The 22450-nt window shown below is 41.5% G+C and overlaps 1 protein-coding gene, 1 long non-coding RNA gene and 1 pseudogene across 9 annotated transcripts in view; 2 read left to right on the plus strand and 1 right to left on the minus strand.

Moving 5' to 3' along the window:
• The window catches only part of LOC108284107, a 9791-nt gene extending 796 nt beyond the window's left edge, over positions 1-8995 (plus strand). Inside the window, exon 2 of the long non-coding RNA XR_001817078.2 lies at positions 8878-8995. This is a non-coding gene — a long non-coding RNA (uncharacterized LOC108284107). The remainder of the gene's footprint in view (positions 1-8877) is intronic.
• LOC108284106 (schwannomin-interacting protein 1) overlaps positions 1-22450 on the minus strand; it is a 586546-nt gene that overhangs the window by 84859 nt on the left and 479237 nt on the right. The gene's annotated exons all lie outside the window — the stretch shown is intronic.
• Positions 4062-4264, plus strand: LOC119467260 (annotated as a pseudogene).

Raw genomic sequence — 22450 nt, forward strand, 5'->3', positions numbered from 1 at the left:
TTTTTTAGTAGAGGTGAGGTTTTACCATGTTGGCCAGCATGGTCTCAATCTCCTGACCTCGTGATCCACCCACCTTGGCCTTCCAAAATGCTGGAATTATGCTGGAATTATAGGTGTGAACCACTGCGCCTGGCCTAAGTTTTAAAACTTTTGTAGAGATGGGGTCTTGCCAGGTTGCCCAGGCTGGTCTAAAACTCCTGGGCTCAGGAGATCTCCTGCCTCCTGGGCTCAAGAGATCCTTCCAAAGTGCTGGGATTACAGGTGTGAGGCACTGCACTCAGCAATCACGGAACTGCCATTTATGGATGTATACAATTACACACATCACTTAATTTCCATGAATCATTTATAATATGGGAATTTAAAAAAAGCTCTCTTTTACCCAAGCTCCAATGTTACTGTGAGAACAATAAGCTGGTGAATTGAAAATGCTTTGTAAAGTAAAAAAACTAGGTCCAGTGTTTCACAATAGTGAGTACAAAATAGATTGCTGCTATGGTTTGAATATAAGTCGGCTCCCTCCAAAACTCACATTGAAGCTTGGTCCCCAATGTGATGGTGTTGAGAGGTGGTGGAACCTTTTGGAGGCATTTGGTTGAGGAATCCACCCTCAGAAAGGGATTAATGCCATCTCTTAGTTACTGAGAGAGCAGGCTGTTATAAAGCAAGGGTGCCTCTCATGTTTGGTCCCTTTTTGTACACTCCTGCTTTCCCTTCCAGTTCTCGGCCTTTCTCTGCCATTCTCTGCCATGTTGTGTTACAGCACAAGGCCCTCACCAGAAGCGAGCAGATGCCAGTGCCATGCTTCTTGGACTTTCCAGCCTCCAGAACTGTGAGCCGGACAAACGTCTTTTCCTTATAAATGACCCAGTTTCTCAGGTATTCTGTTATGGCAACAGAAAATGAACTAAGACAACACTGGTTAAAGGAAAGCAATATTGAGCCAATACATGTAAAACTAGGTGTAAATTTCTTTTGCTAATAACACTTATAAAAATCCAAAAGAATTTACAAAATATAAACAAAAATAAAATACAATTAATTTCAATTAACAATACTGATTATTGTGCCGATGATGTTGTTTTATTGGCTTATATACACATGGTACTGAGTGTACGGACGAGGTTCATTTGGACTGGATATGCATGCCACGTAATCATTCAGTTTTCTCCATTGTTTCCACTGTGAAACGGTTTATTTACACAATGCACCATTTGGCTTTCACATAGAAATATCATTTATGTGTATTCAGTACACCTCCACTTCTTTAAATTTTCCATTTCATTTGGCGATCATAATAGGCATCGTGATTTTAGTGTGGCAGTATGTATCAGAAAATCCATATAACGGTGACTTGAAAAATTAGGGAACAAAAGAAGCGCAAGACTTATACACTGAAAACTGAAGGCTAGGCGTGGTGGCTCACACCTGCTATCCCAGCACTTTGGGAGAGTGGATCACTTGAGGCCAGTGGGTAGGTAAATCACTTGAGGCCAGTAGTTCAAGGCCAGCCTGGCCGACACGGTGAAACCCTGTCTCTACTGAAAATACAAAAATTAGCCAGGTGTGGTAGTACATGCCTGTAATCCTAGCTACGTGGGAGGCTGAGGCATGAAAATCACTTGAGCCTGAGAGGCAGAGGTTGCAATGAGATGAGATCACACAAATACAGTCCAGCCTGGGTGACAGAGTGAGACTCTGCCAAAAGAAAAAAAGAGAGAGAGAGAGAAAAAAAAACCCTACAAAACATTGCTAAGAGAAATTAAAGAAGATCTAAATAAGGGAATTGGAAGACTCAGTATTATTAAAATAGCAATGCCCCTCAACGTGATCTATAGAGTCAACATAATTCCTACAGAAATCCCAGCAGGCTTTTGGGCAGGAATTGACAAGCTGATCCTAAAATGTATATGGAAATGCAAAGGACCTAGAAAAGCCAAAACAATCTTAAAAAAGAACAAAGTTGGAAAACTTAGACTTCCCAATTTTAAAACTTACTATAAAGCTACATTAATGAAGACTGTGTGGTACTGGCATAAGGGTAGACATATAGATCAATGGAACAGAATTGAGAGTCTAGAAATAAAGCTTTACATTTATAGTCCATTGATTTTTGACAAAGGTGCCAAGGTAATTCAATGAAGAAAGGACAGTCTTTTCAACAGATGGTGCTGGGACAACTGGATATCTGCATGCAGAAAGATGAATATAGATACCTCACACTACACAAAAATGAACTCAAAATGAATCATATGCCAAGTGTAAAAGCTAAAACTATAAAACGTGTAGAAGAAAACAGAAGGTCTTTGTAACCCTATGTTAGACAAAGTGTTCTTAAACATAACACCAAAGCATAATCCATGAAAGAAAAAATTGAAAAAATGGACTTCATCAAAATTAAAAACTTTTGTGCTATAAGAACCATCAGTAAGAAAATGAAAAGTAAGCCACAGCCTGGGAGAAAATACAGACAAATACTATATCTGGTAAAGGATCTGTATCCAGAATATATAAAAATCACCTGTAAGTTAATAATAAGACAAGCCAATTAAAAATGGGCAACAGTTGAATAGACATTTCACCAAAGAAACATGAATGGCTAATAAGCATTTGAAAAGATGCTCAACATCATTAGTCATAGGGGAAATGAAAATTAAAACTATAATGAGATGCTATTATACTTCATGCCCAGCAGAATGGATATAATAAAAAGACAAAATAATTTTTGATAAGAATATGAAAATACTGTAAACCTCATGCATTGCCAGTGGGAGTATAAGATAATGTGTTTACTTTGGAAAACAGTTTGACAGTTTCTTATAAAATGAAACATAAATTTATCATATGACCTCAGAATTCCTCTCTTGAGAATCTACCCAAGAGATGAGAAAACATACATCTATACCAAGATGTATATGTATTCATGCAACATTATTCATAATGTCTAAAAAGTGAAAACAATCCACATGTCCATTAACTGGTAAACAGACAACCTGAATATAATACAGCCACACAACAGAATATTATTCAGCAACAAGAAGGAACTACTGATATGTGCTACAGCATGGAAGACTATAAAAACAACAAGTTAAGTGAAAGAAGCCAGATGTAAAAGATTGCATTCTCTATAATCCCATTTACATGAAATGTTCAGGCCGGGTGTGGTGGCTCAGGCCTGTAATTCCAGGACACTGGGCGGCTGAGGCAGGTGGATCACGAGGTCAGGAGATTGAGACCATCCTGGCCAACATGGTGAAACCTTGTCTCTACTAAAAATACAAAAATTAGCTGGGTGTGGTGGCATGTGCCTGTAGTCTCAGCTTCTCAGGAGCCTGAGGCAGGAGAATTGCTTGAACCTGGGAGGCAGAAGCTGCAGTGAGCTGGGATTGTGCCACTGCACTCTAGCCTGGCAACAGAGCGAGACTCCGTTTCCAAAACAAAACAAAACAAAAAACTATGCTTACTAAAAATCACTGTACATTTATAACAGGTGAATTGTATAGTATGTAAATTGTATCTTTTTTTTTTTTTTTTTACAGTGTTTCATTCTGTCACCCAGGCTGGAGTGCAGTAGTGCAACCTCGGCTGACTGCAACCTACGCCTCCTGGGCTCAAGTGATCCTCCTGCTTCAGCCTCCCAAATAGCTGGGATTACAGATGCATGCCACTACACCCCAGCTAATTTTTGTATTTTTTTTGTAGAGACAGGGTTCTGCCACATTGGCCAGGCTAGTCTTGAACTCCTGGGCTCAAATGATCCACCTGCCTCGACCTCCCAAAGTGCCAGGATTACAGGCATGAGCCACTGCGCCTGGCCATAAATCATATCTTAATAAAGCTGTTTTAAAAATTAGCTTATTTTTTTCTACATAATGAAGTGTCTGCAGACAGCCACATCCTGGGCTGGTATAATGAGGGTTTTTTTTGTTGTCATTAGAGACCGAGAATCCTTATATCTTTGCCTCCACCACCGATAAGATATGGACTTGCCCTCATGGTCCTATCTCAACTTCCTTCCTGGCTACATGAGGAGAAAAAGTGGAGTGAGAAAGACATTCACCATTGCTTCTTGACCTTTTGTCTGAGATCAAATGTAGCACCTGCTCTTATCAGTTTAATACCTGATATGTCCTCTATCTCAAGAGTCAGGATCTTTTAAGGATCTTTCTGGGAGGCCTCATCCAGTATCTCAGATATCATGAGCTAAAACTTTGCCACATGAATATTGGTAACTGCAAGGGAGTCTGAGAAGCGGAGAACTATTGCTGATTCCAGTTAAATGAGGTTTCTGTTAGTAAGGTAGAAGGGAAGAATGGATATTGGGTAAAGTAGCTCGAAATCTTTGGGGTTGAGAAACATGTCTTGGTGTCAGTGTAAACACAGATAGAACCAGCATGACTTATATCACAGAGCAGTCCTTGCTTATAAGGTGATAAACCAGAATATACTTAATATTAATGGGTTCTTATCAAAATAAAAACAAAACAATTAAATTCTTAGGGAAAGCATAAGGGCTCCAGAGAAGCTATCTCTTACTCTGTTGAGAAACACTAAGCTGAACAAATGTTTCTTGTTGATTGTATTTTTATTTCTAAGATAAAAACTTGAGGGCTGAGCCATTTGGTATGGTAGGAAAAACAGGGCTTTTGAGTTAGAAATGTCTGGATTTAAAAATTGACCACACTGTTTACCTATGCTTTGGGCACATTCCATAACTTAGCTAAGCCTCAATTTCCTCTTCTGTACAACAGCAATAATACCTGCCTTACCAGGTTATTGGGAGGACTTAAGAATACAGCCATGTGGCCAGGCAGGGTGGCCTGTAATCCCAGCACTTTGCGAGGCTGAGGCAGGCAGATCATCTGAGGTTGGAAGCTCGAGACTAGCCAGGCCAATATGGTGAAACCCTGTCTCTACTAAAAATACAAAATTAGCCAGGCGTGGTGATGCACGTCTGTAATCCCAGCTATTCAGGAGGCTGAGGCAGGAGAATCGCTTGAACCCAGGAGGTGGAAGTTGCAGTGAGCTGAGATTGTGCCGCTGCACTCCACAGCCTAGGTGACAGAGCAAGACTCTGTCAAAAAAAGAAGAAAGAAGAAAAGAAAAGAAGGAGGAGGAGGAGGAGGAGAAAGAGGAGGAGGTGGAGGAGGTGGAGGAGGAGGAGAAGGAGGAGGAGGAGGAGGAGGAGGAGGAGGAGGAGGAGGAGGAGAGAGAGAAGGAGAAGACAGCATGTGTAAAACACCTGCCTGTACATTTGTTTCCTTCATAACTCACACTGTAGTGACACAGCCCTGCCTCATGCACCATCAAACAACAAGTCCTCTTTTTTTCTTGCCAAAATTAAACAGCTGTCCAGCTATATTTTCTCCACATTTCCTAAGCTGAGACTTTTTCCCAAGAGAACTCCTTAGAGATCATCTATTCAGCGCGCACACACACACACACACACACACACACATTATGATGTGGGGCAAAGCAAAACAAACAAAAACCCACTGAAAATAAAATTAACACATGGAGAACAAAATTCTAGAAATACTCTTTTATTTTTGTATCCAAAGTTTTGTTAATATTCCTAATAGCTAATCTTTTTACAGAATCAGAGAGATTATGTACTTGGCACATTATGAAAGGTGGGTGCTTTGTCAAGTGTTTGTGAAAGCAGGTGTGCAGGCGGGTTGGCTCGCATGAACCCAGGTCATCCATTACTTGACCATTCATTCATACATCAGTGTGACTAAGCCAGCGTGGAGCCTCTTCCATCACTTTCTCCCTGAAGCACAAACACAGGTTAAAACGGGACTGTTCAAATGGGTGGACTGTGATAGACTTACAATTCTTAAGTGGTTTGCAACTTCAGTAGCTTTTAAAAGTCTCTGTAAACACTGATGGAACAGGGCTGGGCATGATGGCTCACACCTGTTATCCCAGCACTTTGGGAGGCCGAGGCGAGTGGATCACCAGAGGTCAGGACTTCGAGACCAGCCTGACCAACATGTAGAAACCCCGTCTCTACTGAAAATACAAAATTAGCCAGGCATAGTGGCACACGGTTGTAATCCCAGCTACTCGGGAGGCTGAGGCAAGAGAATCACTTGAACCTGGAGGCGGAGGTTGCAGTGAGCTGAGACTGCACTCTAGCCTGGTCAACATGAGTGAGACTCCATCTCAAGGAAAAAAAAAAAAAAAAAGCAAACAAAAAGTCACTGTCTGAACAAAATCCATATTTCCGCAAGAATGTGATGTCTCTCAAAGAAGGACTCTGAAGCAAAATTGTGAAATTTGTCAACTGAAAGGTAGAACCAATATTTAGCGTCTATCTTTATTCTCTACAAAATAACAAAATTGTAATCATGACCATTTTGATCATACACAGCATTTAGTTTACTTAATGAAGAGACAAGTGCAGGCTGGCAAAACTGACACAATACTTTAGGACACAACATTACAGTATGGTTTTCCAGTCACTTTTTCCCAATGATTTATTTTTTCCCTGTCCCATGACCTACCTGATCGCTATGAAACTTATCTGCCCATTTTTCTCCTCCCCTGTGAAAAGGTGAAGAGAAAGATGGCACATGCCTCCTCTCCAAAGCAGGTCTTACAGGCACCACGGGAGGTGAGGGCCCTGCCCAGGAAGCAGTGCAGCTTCTCCAGTGAGTGGCAGCCCTGCCTGCCAAGACCAGACAGCTGTCGGGACTTCTACAGCTGTGGCTGCCGCTGTTTCCCAGAACTCGCCTTCAGCTCCCAGACTAGGAAATCCTCTCTGTCCTTTGGTGCCTCCCACAGCTACTGGCAGTGACATTCTAATACTGAGTTTGTGCAAAGCTTCTCCAATCCTGAGAGCTGCCACATTTCACCCTTAAATTACAAGTCAATTAAGAGCAAAACAAAACAAAAACCTATTCTCTCTTTACTCGAGGCATTCTATATTACAATTACCATGTTGTTGCTTTTCCTCTCTATTCCTCACCCAAATCATGAAGCACAGGAAAAGTCTTGTTACCTGACATGCACAGACCAATGAAGAACCCCTTCTAACACAGTGTTGGCCTACCGCTCTAAGAACTCAACAGTAGCAATGTTGATATGGTTGTAATAAAAAATTCTGCTTTATCTGCTGGCCAGATAGAGGGTGTTCCACAACACAAAAGCAGCTGCTGAGATGTGTGTTTTGGGTTGTTGGAATGTTTTCCCATTTGTATAACGTGCAGTTTCAAAACAAAATTGATTGATTGCTTAATTGTCTTATTACGAGTACAATTGGCTGGGTGTGGTGGCTCACGCCTGTAATCCCGGCACTTTGGGAGGCCGAGGTGGGCAGATCACCTGAGGTCAGGAGTCCAAGACCAGCCTGGCCAACATGGTGAAACCCCATCTCTACTAAAAATACAAAAATTAGGCTGGACACGGTGGTTTATACCTGTAATCCCAGCACTTTGGGAGGCCAAGGTGGGTGGATCACAAGGTCAGGAGATCAACACCATCCAGGCCAACATGGTGAAACTCCATCTCTACCAAAAATACAAAAATTAGCTGGGTGTGGTAGCGCACACCTGTAATCCCAGTTGCTCGAGAGGCTGAGGCAGGAAAATCGCTTGAATCCAGGAGGTGGAGGTTGCAGTGAGCTGAGATCGCTCTACTGCACTCCAGCCTGGCAACAGAGTGAGACTCTGTCTCAAACAACAAAAAAAGAGGAGTACAATTAGGCTGGTAGAGCTGGTATTTTATTTATAAGAGAAAGCACTGGCTATGGAAGGGAGAGGAGAGCTGAACAACAGCTGGGTCTTCCGTTTGCTCATACAAGTGTCCTCTAAGCATGCAGGAGCTCAATTTGAGGAGCTGGGTGTTTTGCAGGCAGGCTCCACCCTCAAAAAGCATACCCTCTGTCTAGAGAGAAAGAACCCTGTGGACAACAATTCACAGGTGCGAAAAGAACTACAGAGTGTTTTGAGGTTGCTGGTCAGCAAGGTCAGGGAGGCCTAAGTCTTAGAGTGTCTTTGGAAGGCTTTTTTTTTTTAAAGACAGAGTCTTACTCTGTCACCAGGCACCATGCTGGAGTACAGTGGCGCAATCTCAGGTCCCTGCAACCTCCGCCTCCTGGGTTCAAGCAATTCTCCCGCCTCAGCCTCCTGAGTAGCTGGGACTACAGGCACACACGACCATGCCCAGCTAATTTTTGTATTTTTCAGTAGGGACAGGGTTTCACTATGTTGGCCAGGATGGTCTCGATCTCTTGACCTTGTGATCCACCCGCCTCAGCCTCCCAAAGTGCTGGGATTACAGGCGTGAGCCACCGCGCCCAGCTGGAAGACTTTCAATTAAACTCACTTATTCATTAAAGTACTTCTAGAAGTTTTAATTTGCTTACAACCTCCTTGTGTGTGAGAAGGTGGCACAGCCACTGTGATTCTTGTGAGAAGTAAACCCATGCCTCTGGATTCTAGAGCCAATGCTTTACTCAGACACTAGGGGTCAGCAGCTTCCAAGAGTTGTGAGTCCAGCTAAGAGCCCAATTCCTTGGGTGCTGCTAGGAGTGGGTTGGAGCTGATGCTCACAACAGGAGTCTAACAGGCACTGTAGTTGCTCTTCCAACCCCACTCTCCTTCTTTTAGGTAACTACCTTAGCTTTTATTTGAGCACCCTCAATTTCTCCTGCAAAGCCCAGGTGCTAGGGGGAAGCTGATCAGGTGGTGGGGCTTGTGGCACATTATCCCATCCCCTGGCTTCACATATGGCTTCAAGGATAAACACAAGACACTATTTGGGCCAATGAGATCGAGGAGAAATCTGCTGAGGATGACTGGGAAAACAGTTCTTGGCTCTTCTGAGAGACTTCCGGGGAGTGACAATTTCTTTTTCTCTCTCTCTCCCTAGATAGTGATGAAGAATCTCAAAGCCCTGAAGAGGAAATGCAGACAATGATTTGGCAACCGGAAGGTGTGTTGGGACAGCTGTAAATGAAACTGACTGCAAAAAACAGAGAGGTTTAAAGGAAAAAAAATAACAGGGTTACTGGTGATGCCCCATTGGGTCAATGAAACAAACACATTCTGAAGCCTTTCCTAACCAGATCTTCCCGCTGCAGGAGCCAACCAATCTCATCACTGTGAAGCCAGGTTAGTTTGGTTTTCCAGGATTTTCATCTGATTAAAGGCATGCCAAGTATACACCGAGGGGACAAAAGCAGCAACTACCAGCAAGCTTTGGAAAATGTGGCAGCAAGTGATCTGCAAGCTACTAGTTACTAAACTTTATGCCAGCTTACTCTACCCTGCAGACACCAAGCAGCAAATAAATGAGAGGGAGGGGACCCAGAATGCTTAACTGGGGAAGAAAAACTGGGTGAGGAAGACATTGTATACCCACAGCCTGCCTCTTTTCCAGTTAGCTGAGAAGCCCTTTTTATTAATTTGTTCCATTTCCTTGCCATGTCCTTAGTAGTGGAGATATATATTTTTTTGGAAATGTATTGATTACAATTATATTTCCCTACACTGGGAGGACAAGGAGATTCCCTGCTACAGGCCTTTGAAAGTAATGAACTGGCAGAGAGAACAGGCCTCCGGTTCCAGCTCTCTGCTACCAATCTCTCGCATCTGCTCAGCCCAAATCAGTCTCTAAATCCTCAGAGCCTAAAAGAGTGGGAATTCCTATAGTTTATTGTGGGGTTTTACCTGTAACTCAGTAAAGAATCACTGAAAGGTGAAAGGAGCCCTATTACAACTGCAGGGACCAGGGAAAGTTGACTCTACCTCTCTACTTTCCGTAGGTCATTATACAAAAACAAAACATCAAAGTGGTCATTGTACTATTTTCCAAAGGTGTGAGGCTATCATGATAGAGGGTGTTGATTTGAGAGTCCAACGGATCTAAGTTTAAATCTTGGCACATCTCCTTACTAGTTGTGTGACTCTGTTTCTGAGCTTCTACATCTGTAAAATGGGAATGGATAAAGCCTATCATTCAGGTTGCTCTGAAGCTTAAGTGAAATATACATGTAATTGGTTTGGTATTTAAAAAATAGTTGCTAGGATTATTATTTCAGTACTCCTCTGGAGGAAGGAACGCTGTGACAGAAGAAAACAGAAAAGTAGCCAGCTCCCTAAATATTCCCAATGTATACATATATTTCCCTGTGTGCATGCTGATGAAAGCAGTACAAGATCTTCAAAATTCATGGTCCACATGCAGGCTCTTTATCTATGTTAGGGAGTTCAGACTTTCTAATGGAAGTAATAAGCTTCTGAAGTAACTGCAGATTTGGACTTATTTATTAATGATCTAATTCCTTAGGTAGGTCTTATTTGTAGTGAAGTAGTATACAAAGGAGCTGCTCAAAAAATAAAGGTTATGGTTATCTTTGCCTTTCTTTTTTCTTTTTTGAGACAGAGTCTCCCTCTGTCTTCCAGGCTGAAGCGCAGTGGTGAGATCTTGGCTCACTGTAGCCTCCACCTTCCAGTTTCAAGCGATTCTCCTGTCTCAGCCTCCCGAATAGCTGGGATTACAGATGCCCGCTGCCACACCCAGGTAATTTTTGTATTTTTAGTAGAGATGGGTTTTACCATATTGGCTGGGCTGGTCTCGAACTCCTGACCTTCTGATCCACCCACCTCAGCCTCCCAAAGTGCTGGGATTACAGGCCTGAGCTACCGCACCTGGCCTTTCTTTGCCTTTCTTTTTAAAGATGTGGGCTCCTAATAATTTTTATCATTCACTCGGAAACAGGTGCTCAGATGAAAAGTTTAGAACTTATACCCACACATCTGTTCTAGGATTCCTGTCCTAGGCAAAGGACTTGGTAGGTATTCTGGGACAGAGGCTGGAATGGAGGTAATCTTTCTACGCTGCATAGTTAACTTGTTTCATTGATTCTTTCTATGGGAGACTTTATTTGTTTTTTCCCAATGTTTTCTCCTTTTTCCTTATTGACAGAACTCCCCCTACCCTTTGCAACACACACACACACACACACACACACACACACACACACAACTTTTAGCTCGGCATATGGATGCTTAGGATAAGAATACATTCTCCAGCCTCTCTTGCAGCATGTATGTGGTGTCACAACAACGTGACTAAATTCAGGCTAACTGGATTTAAGCAGAGGTGTCACAGGTAATTTCTGAGAAGTGTCCTTAAAGGAAGGGAGATGTGTTCTTCTTCTTCCCTTTACACTTCCTACAGTCAATTATAATACAATAGCAGTTGTTTAAGCAGCCAATTTGGACCATGAGGCAGAAAGCCATATATTAAGCAGGATTGAAATAAATAAATAAATACATAAATAAATACATAAATAAATAAAATGAAAAAACCTTCAGTCATCTTGAACCTGCCTTAGACTCCTGACCTCCACACTTCTTTTACATTCATAAGAAATAAAATCTTATCCTTTCTGAAATCCTGGCATTTTAGGTTTTCTATCACTTACAACTAAACCTAATCCAAACTGATACTTTGCTATATTCATTATGTTTTCTCTGTTCATCTTATACTGTTTTCAACATGACAAGTCACTTATAAATGGAGTATGGATTCATCAGTCATTCCCATCATATTCCCAAAATCCCACTCACATTCTCCAGAATGAATTCTACCCACAGTATAACATCAGAAAGGTCACGTCTCAGAAATGGAAAGAAATAGATTATTTTTTAAAACCAGGCACGGAACCCTTTTGTTTGTTTTACAGAAAACCCTACCTATTAAAGATGACTACTTTATTCTACTTTAGCTGGCTATTTTATGAAATGAAGAAAATTTGCTCTAGTTGCAAGTGATACAACCCTCTTAAATGCCTACTATCAATTAAAAGTAAAATACTTGTTACTTGCAATCATCAATTAGATACAATGTACTCTAGAAGGAGGTCAGGGGCCTTGGCATTCAGACATGCAAGCATTTTGTTTGTTTGTTTGTTTTGCCACTTACTTGCAACGTGACCTTGGTAAGTGACTTAACCTCTTTTTCAGTTTCTTTATCTATAAAATGAAACCTCAAACAGTACCTGCCAAAAATCAAAATAAATAAATAAATAAATAAGCTAATATGGGCAATGCATCCAGCACATAAAGGTGTGATGATAACAAGAGGCCCTCTTTGTTTGTTCTTTTGTATTTTATTGGTATAAATGAAGGGTTATGGATTTTAAGTCCATAGATCTGTGATTTAGTAAGTTTTTGTCTCTAAAATTTACTAATTTTTTAACCATAGTGGTCTTAATTTCCTTAAGACTTAGTTTCTTCCACTGTCAATCAGGCTTATAAAACAACAATAGTGACATTATTAATTGTAGCAATAACAACTGTAAACACATTGTATGGCTAGCAGATGTCGAGGGCTGCATCAAGTTCTTTGTTTTTATTATTTCATTAAAATCTGTGTTTTTTTCTACCTCCTAGGGATGTTTTTAAGGCTATAAATAGAATTAAAAAGTGATTATAAGGATACTGTAAGAGAATTTTACAAAACTGTAAGGCACACAGAAATGTAGAATTATTATTAATTGAATAGATAACTCCCTTTTAAAAAAAATCTTGATTTTTAGAAAGCAGAAGATTTCGATTATAACAGGAGGTTAATCTGTTTTTCCTTTTCAAAACCTGTATTTAAGAAGTAATGTAAAATTATATAATGCCAAAATAGAGGCATACAGTATGCTTATGGAACTGTTTACCATAAAAGTGACAACAAAATGTCCATGCAGAATAGACTGGTTTTCTCTCTTTTCTACTTTAAATGGTCTTCATTATTTCATCCAGGAAAAAATATCTGATAATTCCTAAGAAAAGTATGTTATGCTCATATGTACTAGATATAAGTATGGATTTAATACATCTGCATGTACTTTCTTTCTTTTACTTACAAACAAATGTTTATGTTCCAGAACACAGGTTTGCAAATTGATTAGAAATCAGAAATTTCTCTCCTTAGAGAAACAACATTTACAACAGTATCTTAGTTATAGTAACTGTGACCATCCCCAACTGAAAATTCTTCTTGATATAAAATCCTTGTATACAGAAACTTACTTTTATATACAGCTCTTCCATAAATTCAAGAAGATTTTGGCTTAATTTGAGTCACTCCAATTTGACGTAATGAGGGACTAAAGGACCCAGGATTGGGAAGTGAAAAGGAAGAAAAGCAGATGCCAGCAGTGGAGGTTTTTACAGAGCAGCCTTGGAAAAGATAAAGGAAGAATCCGGTCCACAGATGATTAAAAACTGCATGTTAAAACACACACACACACACACACACACACACACACACAGAGAGAGAGAGAGAGAGAGAGAGAGAGAGAGAGAGAAAGAGAGAGAGAGAGAGAGACTTAGTTGCCAATATTTAAATATAGAAATTTTCATATAGAAATCCTATGACCTGCATTTTTGGTGCAGTCACAAACAGCTGGCCATGCACACTGCTATTGAGGTCCTCTTAGACTGGCCCACTTTCACTCTCCATTTGTGGGAAAGTATCCCTCATTTAGAAATCTGTCTGGATTGTATTAAAGGCATATGAATTTAAGGTATCTGAGCTTGCACACATACCTCTGCCCTGTATATAAATGAATGTCAGTGAAACTGCAGGTCATGGGTCCTTAACAATGAAAGAAAGATCTGGCTTGGTTACCTTTTCCTTATGTCCCTGGGACCCTCATGGGCCACCAGTCAGTAAAGAACACATGTGGAGAATCACTGCCATGCAGCCACAGAGCAGCAATTACTATTGAGCTCAGTGTTCCTCAGACCCAACAGCCTTGTTGCAAAGTTCACCTTCTCGTGCCAGACATCATCTGCATAACACAAAGCTCTTAACGATATTCTGCCCCTTTAGGGTCTAAGTTTGTGACCCTGGCTTTGAATCGGTTCCCTTCCTGTATCTGTTAGTGATGGAGGGGCAGCCTCAGAAAGGGCTCCTGGAACAGGAGCATGGTCAGAGAAATGCCCAGAGAAATGCACTGGAGAAGTAGACTTGATTAACACCTGCTCAATTACACTTGACTTCTCCTTCTAAAGGTAGGATCAGGGAGGTGGGTTTCAACTTGGTCATAAAATCAGTGTTACCTGTGTTTTGTTTATATTCATGCACTCATAGGCTCATCTGTTTGTTTGCTTGGTTTTTTTTTTTTTTTTTTTTTTTTTTTTTTTTTTCATTTTTTTTTTTTTTTTTTTTTTTTTTTTGACAGTCTCCCTCTGTTGCCAGGCTGGAATGCAGTGCCGTGATCCTGGCTCGCTGCAACCTCCGTCTCCTGAGTTCAAGCAATTCTCTGCCTCAGCCTCCCAAGTAGCTGAGATTACAGGCACCTGCCACCACATCTGGCTAATTTTTCATATTTTTGGTAGAGACAAGGTTTCACCATCTTGGTCAGGCTGGTCTCAAACTCCTGACCTCATGATCCACCCGCGTCAGCCTCCCAAAGTGCTGGGATTACAGGCATGAGCCACCACGCCCCACCGACTCATCTGTGTTTTATGTTGAATGTAGCTCCACTGAGCTAAGGACTTTGTTTTGTTCACTATCATATCCTTGGAAGTTAGTGGATGGCACATAATAGATACTCAATTAACGTGGGGAATAAGCGAATGAATGAAAGCACCACTTTTTTCTTCCTGGAAGCCTTTTCTTTCCAAGATCAGTTCTCCATCATCTCTCATCTGGAAGACTTCAACTGGGTGTCCCGACCGTACTAGATCCCAGGCATTGGTGTAGCTACCCCTCAAATCTAATCTCTACCTTGAGTTATCTTTCTAGAATCCAAATCTATTGCATCACCTCTCCACTTGAAATGCCGCTATAAGTTTCTCACTATTCTTAGGATACAGTCCAAATTTTAAAATGAAGCTGAGAAGGTCCTTTTAATCTGGCCCCAACCCATCCCTTCTGTCCTAGGTGGCACAGCTTTCTCTTGCATACCCACCAGACTGTGTGGCAAGCTCCTAGCTCACTCAGCAGGTCTCAGCTTAAGTCTTCCATTTGTTCTTCACCACTACCCCGTATTCCCTTGTTATCACGCTTACACCTGTTGGATTATCTGTCGCTTGGCCAGCAGGCTTGCCCATCTTGTGACAAGACACCTGTGTCCCTGGTCACCTATATCCTTGGCACTTCCTCAAGGTGGCAGCAAGGAGACTTCTATTGGATAAACATATTTTATTTTGTGCTAGGTTCAGTGCCAGGGTTTTTGTAATCCTCCACTTCATTATCTCATAGATGAGAGAGAAGCTGGGGCTCAGCGAGGTGAAGTAGTTTGCCCAGGGTTAGGATTCCAATGCGAGTCCAGGGACCCTGCAGTCTGCTTCTGTCCACTGTGCTGCATAGTGGTCTTGGCCTTTCCTTTCTAACAGAGAAGCCAAGGCAGCATACCTGCATCTGAGGGCCCCAGTGGCGTGCACATCTGTTACCTCAGGAAGAAAGAATGTCTGGGGAGATGGAATTTGCAACCGGTTACAAAGGACTGCACACACAAATAGGAATAAAGCCTCTTGAACTCCAGAGTAAAGGAATGTAGGTCAAATAAGAGCCCTGCCCAGTGTCTCCCTCTCCCTCTATTACCCAGCTCCTCTCATTTGCATATATGAGGCCCCAAGTGGAAGATGACTTGGTGGAAAATTCCAGAAGCTTTGCAAACTATCATGGAAACCAAAAGCTCAAGAAATAAGGAAGGGATTTTAAAATCACTGTTTTAAACTCATGATTATTCTAATTTAAAAGCTCAGATTTAGTAATGTGTTGAGAGCCAACTAGGCATAGAAAACTGTAGCAGGCCCCTGGAAAAATAAGCCTTGTTTGGCTGTGTTTTGTTTTGTTTTGTGTGTGTGTGTGTGTGTGTGTGTGTGTGTGTGTGTGTGTGTGTGTGTGTTTAAGACAGAGTCTTGCTCTGTCACCCAGTGCAGTGGCATGATATCAGCTCACTGCAACCTCCGCCTCCTGGGTTCAAGCAATTCTCATGCCTCAGCCTCCCGAATAGCTGGGATTACAGGTGTGCGCCACCACACCAACTAATTTTTGTATTTTTAGTAGAGACAGGGTTTCACCATGTTGGCCAGGCTGGTCTCGAACTCTTGACCTCAAGTGATCCACTTGCCTTAGCTCTCAAAGTGCTGGGATTACAGGTGTGAGCCCCTGTGCCTGGCCTTATTTGGCTGTTATGAAAACAACGCAAATCATGATAGTGAAGAAGAAAAAGATGAGGAAAAATAACTAACATTAATTATGAGCCAGGTACACACACTGCCACTTAATCCTTCTAAAAAGCCTATGAAGTTAGGTAGTATTAATACTCCCATGTTACAGATGTCAAAATTAAGGCACAGAAAGGTTAAGTAATTTGCTCAAGGTCACACAGCTAGGAGAAACAGAAAAGATTAGGATCCAGTCCAGCTGTTTCCAAAACCTGCTCTTATTCTGCAATGCCAGCTTTCCAGTTTGTGTAATACTAATTGTTAAATAAAATTTAGAGGAGGCCACTGGTTTGAACTAAGCTCCTGTGCTAGGCCCAACAGACCAAAACCAAAATAGGGTTATTCATGCCACCAAGTTGAAACTGAGTTGTTCATCTGGCCTTTCAAGAAACCAGAGGAGAAAGGTAACAGCCAGATTCTCAAACAGGCCAGTTTTAGCGGCATGATAAAGAAGCCCCCTCTGCTTTAACTTTTGCAAAGAAAGTAACGGAAACAAACAATCCATTTTCTGCTCCCTCTTCCTGCTTTCCTCAGCCCTTTCCTGTCTATAAAGTCAACTTCCTCTGCTCAGCTTATTGGAATATTCATTCTGTTCTATAGAATGAGGCCTTGCCTAATTCTAGAATTGCAATTAAAAACCAAAGATCTTTACATTTGCTTGTAATTTTGCTTTTTGAGAAATGTAAATGACATTTTCTAATAGTTAGATTTACATTTTTTCCAGAAGCATTTATTTCAAAATACAGAACAGAATTAGACTAATAACATTTCAGTACTAATTTGTATCTTGCCAATGTGTTCTTCACAATAAGAAACTGCATGAAGTTGGTATTATGCTTAATTCATTTTAAAGTAAAAATGCAAAGGAAGAAAGAAAAATCCTTTGGAGGGAGAATCCGAAGGTAAGACTGAGGAAATTACAAGTGACTATAGAAGTTCCACATTTTAACCTAAGATAAACTAAAGGACATCCAATAAAATCAAGTTTTACAATGATGTTCTAGATACTGTTACCAAGAGGGACAAAAATTCAGGTTCAAAAGTATTAACAACCTTACCAACCTATAAACAGTATGCTGCAGAAATGAGTGGTACTATTGCCTCCTATTAATCTAGAGGATTTTACAAACAAAACAAAACAAAAAAACTGCTGTTTATGTAAAAAATAACTGTGAAGAGTTTGAGGTTGAACAATGGAGATGTAGATCTCCTGGGAAACAGAAAGCCTACGACCAAACATAACAGGAAAAGTCAGTTAGTCATGGAAAACTAGAATAATTCAGTAGCTGGTTAAGTCCTTGTTCTAACTAAATGACATCATCTGGAAGAAAGACACTGTGGTGCTTGTCCAGACAATTTCAGTCATTTCCCTTCCTATAATACAGAGTAGATGGTTTTAGTTTTACCTCTCTTTCATGATTTTTGCCTTGGTACTGTCTAAGGCATTCACTTTGCCATGATCAATGTCAGGTCTCTCTGTCACCAAAATATTTAATAGGTCAGTACTTTGCTGTGAAACAATGGTTCTCAATTCTTTGCATTGCATCTTATGTCTCAAATCAAAACTCCACATTTTTTTACAATCATGATCATGAACTAATAAATGTCACAGGAAGAGGGGGGCTGTAGCTAAGCAGATGGCTTTCTCCCAGTCACCTGCAGATGTTATTGCTCCAGTCATGCTATGTTCACATTTTACATCTCTGCTTTCCTCTGGGAAATCCGGGAAGGCTGGGTGCATGATCACTCCTCCCTGGCAGGTATCCCTTGCAAGTAGCACGTAAAAGACTCAGTGAGTTCCAACCAGTCACTTTGTGCCAGCCTAACAACCAAGACTCCTCTGATTCCTCACTGCTCCCCCTTTCTCTCCCACTAGCTTCTGATGATTTGACATGCTTTATATGGCTTGTATTTCTGCCATTCTCTCTTCCACTGCCCCCACCTTGTCTTAGTTCAGGAGTACTTTTTCTTAAAACTAGTATCTCCCTACTAGAATGCATTCTTACCACTACTCCCCGGCAAACCTCTTACATTCCATCTTCTACACTGTGTCTGGTGATCTATCTGACCTGCAGATTTGTGGCTCTGCCCAAATCCAAGCACCTTAGCACACACAAGGCCTGCTATGATCTACTTTTTGCCTCCATCCTTGCCTTTGGTGATTCACCAAACCTTAGTTCTTATACCTTCATATGGCTTGCTTCCTTTAAAATGCAGATTACCTCAGTGATTTTGATTCATTATGCCTGGGAAGAGGCCCAGAATCTGCACATCAAATGCTTCTAATATATATTTGATGCAGCAAAATCCTGGAGAAACATTGCTCCACAGCCTCCCTCTTACCACTGGCTTCCTTCAACACATCCAGCTCCCTGGCCATATGGTCCCCAATGCAAACTGCTCTTCCTTGTCTCTGTAATTTTACATACACTGTTCCCTCTGCCTGGAATGTCTCCTTCCACCTCCTCCTGGCAAATTTTAATTATTTTTCAGAACCCAGCTCAAGATTCTCCTCCTCTAACCTACTCAAATGAAGTGAACACTTACTTCTACCTACCACTGTGTCTATAGCATAGTTTTATCACATGTATTACTCAGTCCAGGGACTGTCTGCATGTCAGAGACACCTCTGTCTGGGTATTAGAGGACCCTGACTGGCTGTGATGTCCTGGGCAAGTGACTTGGCATCCATAAGTCTCATCTGTAAACTGAGCCAACAGAAGTACCTATCCCATTCACCAGTTGGTACCATCCTGGGAAGTATTATTACTAGTGAAGAAATGAAGGCAGAGAGATTGAGTAAATTTCCAAAGATCACATAGCTAGTGAGTGGAAGAGCTGGGATTAGCCTTGAGGCAGTCTGGCTCATGCCCACATTCTTAACCCCTAGAGACCTAGCTTCCCTACTAGGAAATAGGCTGGCTAAGGAAGGTTAGTTGTGCTGCCAAATGTCTAAGTTTGGTCCTATTCTGCTCGAAGGTCACAGATAGTCTTTAGCAGACCGTGTTTAGCCAAAGAATTGGAGCAGGAACAGGGAGGGCTAAGGGACTTATTAACCATATCTATGTCCCAACTCTATAGAGAAGTTTACAGCTCCTTTACTGATTCCATGATTTCTTTCCTGCTCTCTTAGGTCTTCCCATTCTACCTCACACCTGCAAGACTAAACACATCACTTCTTCTGTGATAGATGTCAGAGTCCCCAGGCCAATCAAATCAGAATCTCTAGGAGTGGGTCCCTGATGCTCATGCTTTTTAGGAGGGCATCACCCACCATCCCAATAAGCAGCGAGAGTTGGAAACCACTGCCAGGAGCCCTTCCCCTCCCTTGGGCAGCTTCTTCCATCTTGAGATCATCTTTGTGGTGAGACCTACCATTTTATTATAATACCACCTTTTGGCCTCTCATAGGGGCCCCTAATGATTTTTGTGCCATAGAGGGCCCCCCTGGCACTCTGGGGAAGCCTGTGGACCCCTTCTCAGAATGGTATTTTTACATGCATATAGTAAAAAACAGGATTACAAAGAAAAACAATTATATTGAAATACAAATATATTGGCCACTAGGGATGCGTTATTTGGCTTTGACCTGGAGGCTATGAATCTAGTCTTTTTGTGTATAGAGGTCTAACACACACTTGGTAGTCAAAAAATTCTTGTTGAAAGAAAAAAAAATCAAGAATAAGCCACACCTACTCCCTGTTGAGAATCACTGTATTAGTAGCAGAAAAGTTCTCTACCTGAGGGAGACTTCGGCCATACACCACTGCAATGCTGTGAGACGCAACTGTTATGCAATTCACTTCTGAAACAAGCTATTAAACACCTGAAAATCTAAAAATTGGCAGCCTTTTAAAGAAATCATAAAATTAAAATTCTGAACATGGTATTATCACTTAGAGTCTTTGCAAAATCTTCCTCTCTCACCTATCAGAAACTGTAGAGGAGGGAAGCTGTGACTGACTCAGAGGTTTCTGTACTCAAATGAGAAAAAGTAGGGACTTGAATTTTGTTCTTGCTCTGGGAGGCAGAATAATGTCCCCATCCTCCCATATGTTTATGTTCTGATCCCCAGAATCTGTGAATATGCTACTTTACCTAGCAAAAGGGACTCTGTAGATGTGATGACATTAAAGGTATTGTTATGGGGAGAGTATCTTGGATTACATGGGTGGGCCCATGTAGTTACATGGGTCCTTATAAGAGAGAGGAATGAGAGTCATAGAGGAGACATGATGATACAAGTGGGGGTCAGAATGATGTGGGGCCATGACCCAAACAATGCAGGCAGCCTCTAGAAATTAGAAAAGGCGAGGAAACAGGTCAGGCACAGTGGCTCACACCTGTAATCCCAGTACTTTGGGAGGCCAAGGCAAGTGGATCACCTGAGGCCAGGAGTTTGAGACCAGCCTGGGCAACATGGTAAAACCCCATCTCTACTAAAAATATAAAAATTAGCTGGGTATGGTGGCAAATGCCTATTATCCCAGCTACTAGGGAGGCTGAGGCATGAGAATCGCTTGTACCCAGGAGGCAGAAGTTGCAGTGAGCTGAGATGGCACCACTGCGCCCTAGCCTAGGCAACAGAGTGGGACTCAGAGTCTCCCCCAGAGCCTGCAGAAAGAATCGGCCCTGCCAAAAACCCGATTTTAGCCCTGTAAGACCATTTCAGACTTCTGGCCTTCAGAAGTATAAAATAATAAGTATGTGTTGTTTTAACTTGCCAAGTTTGTGGCAATTTGTTAATGAACAATAGATAATTAATACATCTGCCTGTACCAAATACGAAAGAAAATGGCCAACAGACACAATATAAGAGAAAGAACCAAGGGCAAAGGTTGGCTTTATCCTTTATGCCAGTGGTTTTTTATTCTGACAGCATGTTAAAACCACCTAGGAAGCTGAATTAGAGAGAGAGAGAGGACAAACGTGCACATGCTAATGCTAGGGTCCTAAGTGAATCAGAATATCAGAATCTTAGGGTGGGGGGGTGTGATTTCTTGGATCTGAACATGTTAAACACACTCAAGGATTATGATACATAAGGAGGGCTAAGAACTCTGCTGCACATTAACAAAAGTAGGGTAAGTTACAGTTTGCACACAGCTCCTTTCATCCAAGGTAAAAAATACACTAGTTGCAAACATTTTCATTAATTCTTATAAGACCATTGTGAGTCAAGGAGATGGCAAATGCACAATGAAAATAAGCAAGAAGAATAAAACAGGTTGCCTAAGGCTATGGACAAATTCCTGACTTGGTTAAAAATTGCATCCAAATTCTTTCTAAAATTTCAATTCAGTACTGTAGCCACAAGAACAGAACACATCTCCACACCCCACCCCACATAAAATCTCCATTCCAATAATTTTCTTGTTAAAATCTTATAAATGACAAGCCAGCCACTTCAAATCATTACTAGAGATGAACAAGAGAACTGTAGCCACTTCCCTTCTAGGCCAATGACTAAAAACTAACAAACAACTAAAATGCCAACTAATTGTGTGAATGAAATATAGATGTCCAAGCAAATGAAACTCTACTATTAAATTTATGATGTATAAAAAGTCTGTACCCAAACCATAGATGATTATCAAAATAATAACAACATGTCACCATTTCTGAAGCCTGTATTATGTTCAGGACAATTGTCAAGTACTTGACCACACACAATCCCTTCACAGCCTTGCAATACCAGCATTCATTCTCACATCCAGGATGAAGCAACTGAGCTCCGCGGGGTGAGACGCTTCAGGGGTACAGCTGGATCATTCTCAGCAAACTGACACAAGAACAGAAAACCAAACACTGCATGTTCTCATTCATAAGTGAGTGTTGAACAATGAGAACACACGGACACAGGGAGGGGAACATCACACAATGGGGCCTGGGGGGTGGGGGTCTAGGAGAGGAATAGCAGGGGGTGGGGGGATTGGGGAAGGATAGCATTAGGAGAAATACCTAATGTAGATGATGGGGCTATGCAGGCAGCAAAACACCATGGCACGTGTATACCTATGTAACAAAACTGTACAATCTGCACATGTACCCCAGTACTTAAAGTATAATACGTAAATAAAAAAATAAAAAGTGGTAGAACTGGAGCTCAAAGCCAAGTCTGTCCTTTGCCCAAAGCCATGCTCTTCCACATTGCCTGAGTCTCCTCTGCCTCCATATCTTTGGGGCACAGCCTGGCACTTGACAGGCCCCCTAATAAAGGCTCATTGAACTGAGCTGAATACAATACAAGGAGGCACTAT

This window comes from Cebus imitator, unplaced genomic scaffold (genome assembly GCF_001604975.1).
Source record: "Cebus imitator isolate Cc_AM_T3 unplaced genomic scaffold, Cebus_imitator-1.0 Scaffold270, whole genome shotgun sequence".
In the NCBI taxonomy this organism is placed as follows: Eukaryota; Metazoa; Chordata; class Mammalia; order Primates; family Cebidae; genus Cebus; species Cebus imitator.